This window comes from Bos indicus, chromosome 5, assembly GCF_029378745.1.
Source record: "Bos indicus isolate NIAB-ARS_2022 breed Sahiwal x Tharparkar chromosome 5, NIAB-ARS_B.indTharparkar_mat_pri_1.0, whole genome shotgun sequence".
In the NCBI taxonomy this organism is placed as follows: domain Eukaryota; kingdom Metazoa; phylum Chordata; class Mammalia; order Artiodactyla; family Bovidae; genus Bos; species Bos indicus.
The window spans coordinates 13,785,696-13,791,552 of record NC_091764.1 but is presented as its reverse complement, the minus strand read 5'-3'; the positions used below and the strand labels follow the sequence as shown (position 1 = coordinate 13,791,552).

The window sequence follows — 5,857 nt, the reverse complement described above, 5'->3', positions numbered from 1 at the left end:
CAGGCATATTTGCTTTTGGGATCCCACTATTTTTCCCCCAAATAATGCCTATTTTCCCACCGGAATAACTACTAATTCTTTAAAGCCTACTGCAAGCATATACCACTCTATGAAACAATTTTTTGATTAAAATTATCAGTTAATTTCAAACAGATTTTCCATTCATTTAAGTCACTCCAGTTGTGTCCTGCTCTTTGCAACCATGGATTGCAGCACACCAGGCCTCCCTGTCCATCACCAACTCCTGGAGCTTGCTCAAACTCATGTCCATTGACTCGGTGATGCCATCCAACTATCTCATCCTGTCATCCCCTTCTCCTCCCGCCTTCAATCTTTCCCAGCGTCAGGGTCTTTTTGTTGTTTTTTTTTTTTTGGAGTTTTTCTGTTCTTTACTAAACAAACATTCGTTTCACAGAAACCAGCCCCAAGCTCGTCACCGTCCACTTATGTGAGAGCAGGGCCCAGGTTCCCCCCTTTCAACAAGGACATTAACGGACCCCACTTGGCAGCGCCCTCGAGCGTCCAGGAGGCCAGTCCTCTCCCTGCCGGCTGAGTCCTGCCCGCAGTGGGGCTGAGAGTCCTCGGGAGCAGCTCCCACCGCATCTCTCCATGAGGCTTTGGGAAGGCGTTCGGAGCCCCGGGCCAAGGATGGGCCGGGCTCAGACAGCTGCGGGGCCAGCCCCATCATCGCCCCGTGACGAAGCTGGGTGCATCCTCCTCCTCGTCCTCCGTCCCAGATGCCTCCTCGGAGCCACTGGATGGCTGCTCCTGGGTCTCACTGGATGCTTCACTTTGCTTCTTCTGTTCAAGTTTCATCTTCTTTGCCAGTAATTTCTTCTCTTTCAACTTCTGGCGCTTTTTCCGACGCTTTGCAGTCTGCTCCTCTGCAGCAATTTTATTCCTTTCCAGCCTCTTCTGAAACTCTGCATCCAATTTTTGCTTCTCAGCCATGGCATCCATGTAGTCCTGGCGCTGGTACTCTCTCCGGTGCAGATGCCTGTACACGTGGAATTCTCCGCTGCCGGCCCCAGCGCTTGAACCCATTACATCTCGGACAAATTCTGGGGGAGGTCGAGGTGCCCATTCACTCATTTTTTCTGGAATTTGAACTGCTTTATCCGGGTTCTTCATGAGCCGTTCCAACTTGAGCTTCTGCTCCTCCGCGGCATTCTTGGGGATGATGAGCGCCTGCGGCTCCTTCTTGGGCCTCGGCGGCCTCACAGAAGAGGCCGCCGAGCTCGCCATGACAGCTGCCTTCCCAGGCGGGCGGCGGCGCGCGTGTCGTCAGGGTCTTTTTGAATGAGTCCGTTCTTTGCATCATGTGGCCAACGTATTGGAGTTTCAGCTTCAACATCAATCTTTCCAATGAATATTCAAGACTGATTTCCTTTAGGATAGACTGGTTGGATCTCCTTCCAGTCCAAGGGACTCTCAAGAGTCTTCTCCAGCACCACAGTTCAAAAGCATCAGTTCTTCAGTGCTCAGCTTTCTTTATAGTCCAACTCTCACATCCATACATGGCTATTGGAAAAAACCATAGCTTTGACTAGATGGACCTTTGTTGGCAAACTGATATTTCTGCTTTTTAATATGCTGTCTAGGTTGGTCATAACTTTTCCTCCAAGGAGCAAGTAATTAGCCTCCAATTAAAATAAATTAATTAATTAAAAATATATAATCTGTAAATATATTTACTCAGATGGTATTTACATACCATTTAAATATATTTACATCTGAGTAAATACATTTACAAACGGTATGTCATCATCTGTGTCTCTATGTGTCTGTGTGTATATGCATTGATGTTGAATGAAGACAATGAATATAGTTGACCCTGAAACAACTTGGAGTTGAGCATTGCCAACCACAAACACAGTAAAACATCCACATACAACTACAGCTTTCTATATCCATGGTTCTGAAGCAATGATTCAACCAGGTGCAGATTGTATAAGTACTGTAGTATGTGTTTATTTTAAAGGATCTGCTTCTAAGTGCACCCATACATTTCAAACCAAGTTGTTGTAAACTGTATATTGTGAAAGATTTAGAAACATGCAATAAAGGGAGGAGTTACCTGAGTGAGGAAATTAAGCTTAGTTATAATCCTTTGAACATAAATTTTTAATTGACGTATAATTAATACACATAATTATCTTAGTTTCAGGTGTACAAAGCTGTGATTTGATGTCTTTATAGAGTATAAATATACATAATGTATACATATACAATGGAATATTACTCAGTCATAAGAAATAATGAAATATTGCCACCTGCAGCAAGAGGGATGGGCCTAGAGAATATCAAACTTGGTGAAATAAGTCGGACAGAAAAAGACAAAGACTATATGATATCACTTACATGCGGAACCTAAAAATGACACAAATAAATGTATACACAAAGCAGAAACAGATTCAGACACAGATAACAAACTTATGATTAAGAAAGGGGAGAGGGAGAGCAAAAAACTGTTATTTGTATTTATTATTAGATGCAAACTACTATATATAAAATCCATAAGCAACAAAGATTTACTCTATAAGCCAGGGAACTATACCCATTATCTTGAAATAACCAATAATGAAACATAATCTGCAAAAATACTGAATCATTATTCTGTACACCTGAAACTAACACAATATCATAAATCAACTACACTTAATTTTTTTAAAATGGTGAGATTAAAAATTAAAAGAAAAACTTGGTCATCACAATATGATCAGTTATCATTTCATTCTACAAAGCTGTTACAATATTATTGCTCTTATTCCCTATGTGTACCTTATATCGCTGAGATCTATTTATCCTATAACTGGAAATATGTACCTCTTAATCCTGTTCATCTATTTTGACCAAAACCCCATCCACCTCCAAGCTGACAAACAACATTTTTTTTTCTGTATTTGAGTTTGTTTCAGTTTTATTTTCTTTGGTTTCTTTTTTAGATTCCATATGTAAAAAACACCATATGGAATTTGCTTTCTCTCCCTCCCTCTCTTCACCTTCTGGGACTCCAAAAATTCATATGCTGTTATGTTTGATGTTGTCCCAGAAGTCCCTTACACTCACCTCATTTTTAAAATTTATTTCTTCTTCTTGCAATTCTGATAGATTTTCACTAATCTACCAGGTTACTGATGCATTCTTCTCTATCATCTAACTTGTTATTGATGTCCTTTAATGTATTTTTAAGTTATTTTATTCTTCAGTTTTGACTGGTTCTTTCTTTTACTTTCTGAGTCTTTGTTGAAGTTCTCACTGAGTCCCTCCATTTTTCTCTGGAATTTAGTAAACATCCTTATGACCATTTATTTGAACACTTCATCATGTAGATTATTTTCCTTTCATTAGGGCTTTTTCCTGGGTTTTTTGTTGTTGTTGTTCTTTTGTTTGAAAAGTATTTCTCTGTCTCCTCATTTTGTTTGACTGGCTCCACTGATCCCATAGAGGGCTCCAACAGTTCCCTGTCCAGTTGGCAGAAGCTCTGTTTTTTTTGTTTTTTTTTTTTTTACTGTATTTCCTTCTTGTATAGTCTAGATTGTCTTTAACCTGCTGAGGAGTTTATTTGGGAATTTGTTTTTTCTGTCTCCCAGGGCAAGTAAACTTTACTGTAGCTCCTTAGCGATATATCTCCCTACTACAGGTAACTGCATTGGGGTGGGGTTTCCATGGATATCATGTCTCCATCTTTTCTACCTGTTTCTATGTGTCCTTATACATGCAATAGCTGTTCAACAACCTCTCGAGTATTTTTCAAGAGACATTATTCTATACGCAGGTGTAGATTCAATGTGTCCATCGGAGGAGATGAACTCAGGACATTTCCTACACTCAAACTTAGACCACCCTTTAATTATTTTTAAATATTAGGGATTTATTATATACATGATAACCTTGAACATTTTTCACTGCCAAATCACATTTTAAGAGATATTTAAAAATATACTCTCTAGTTATTTACCAGGCATCAGAGAATTAAATATATTTAAGTGAAAGGAAAGTGTAAAGTATAAAAAAATTATATGCTTTCCCAGCAATTCAGGCCTAATCTCATTAGGATCTATATGAAAACAATGAAAGTGAGACTGGAAAATGAACATACTTTGTATGTATTATAAATGATAACCAGCAGTTCATTGGGGATTGAAAGCAAAGGACATATTAACTATGAATTTCAGCATCTGATATGGAATACTAGCATAACATCTACATCATTTACAAAAATTATATAAGAAGAAGTCCTTTCATGAGAGATGGAAGGATGTTTCTGATATTATGAATTTGAGATGACAAAGATCCTGTATTAAAGTTTCTAATGCCAGAAATGAAAATCAGCTTTTCATTATTAATATCAAATAACTTAAGGTTAATTAGTAGTAGTAGCACATGCAAGAATTTTTTTATAAATGCACAGTCTGAAAATGTGACAGAACATTTCTTGTAGAAAGAAGAACAGGAAAAGAGCAAAAGATGATGCCTTTGATCTTACAAGATTCCCATGACTTGGATCAAGATGAACAGAAAGAGCTGGCAAAGAGAAAAAGAAACATTTAAATGACAGGAGAAATAGTTCAGTACCTTGTCAGTGAAATATTAACATAATACCTAGGTGTTAACATAGGACTTAAATTCAGTTCAAAATTTTCTCCATTAAAGAACATGTGTATGTATGTGTGTGTGTCTACATATATATATATATATATGGCACTTTTACATATAATGGCACATATATATATTATATATATGCACTTTTCTATACTAATATTTCTATATGATTGTGTGTGTTATTCATTCAGTCATGTCTGACTTTTTGAAGCCCCATGGACTGTGGCCTGCCAGGCTCCCATGTCCATGGATTTCTCCAGGCAAGAATACTGGAGTGGGTTGCCATTTCCTTCTCCAGGGGATCTTTCTTGCCCAAGGATCAAACCCAAGTAACCTGTATTGCAGGCAGATTCTTTACCATTTGAGCGATCAGGGAAGCCCTGTGGAATCCAATCTAATGATTAGACCTGAAAAATTATTCACATTAGGAAACACAAGTTTAAGAATGGTGAGCTTTTATAAATACTGAGACATTATAAACTGAGCTCATTTTCCAATCTTGTAAAAGCAGAAAGTCATATAAAAGCCAATACAATGAAACATGTTTATGGAATGGTAAAAATACTAATGCATATTACAGAAAAAGTGCTAATGTATAATAGAAAAATAGTAATATGTAATAACTCTGATACCAATTTATCTCAGGAACATAGTGAATTTCTATATCACCTGAAGGAAATGCTTTTGGATGAACTACTCGATTAAACATCTAATATTCATAATTCTATATTTACATGAAACCTTGATATTTAAAAAGAGGTAGAATGGGGGAAAATCTCATTGACTTTCTTCTCTTCAATTCAGTTCAGTAGCTCAGTCATTTCCTACTCTTTGTGACCCAATGGATTGTAGCACGCCAGGCCTCCCTGTCCATCACCAACTCCCAGAGTTCACTCAAACTCAAATCCATCGAGTCGGTGATGCCATCCAGCCACCTCATCCTCTATCGTCCCCTTCTACTCCTGCCCCCAATCTCTCCCAGCATCAGAGTCTTTTCCAATGAGTCAACTCTTCACATGAGGTGGCCAAAGTACTGGGGTTTCTGCTTTAGCATCATTCCTTCCAAAGAACACCCAGGACCAGTGTTCTTTAGAATGGACTGGTTGGAACTCCTTGCAGTCCCAGGGACTCTCAAGAGTCTTCTCCAACACCACAGTTCAAAAGCATCAATTCTTTGGCACTCAGCTTTCTTCACAGTCCAACTCTCACATCCATACATGACCACTGGAAAAACCATAGCCTTGACTAGACG

The 5,857-nt window shown here is 38.5% G+C and overlaps 1 pseudogene; it reads right to left on the bottom strand.

Moving 5' to 3' along the window:
- Window positions 1–382: 382 nt before the first annotated feature.
- On the bottom strand, window positions 383–1,293 carry LOC109558661 (PRKR-interacting protein 1 pseudogene; annotated as a pseudogene).
- Window positions 1,294–5,857: the final 4,564 nt, after the last annotated feature.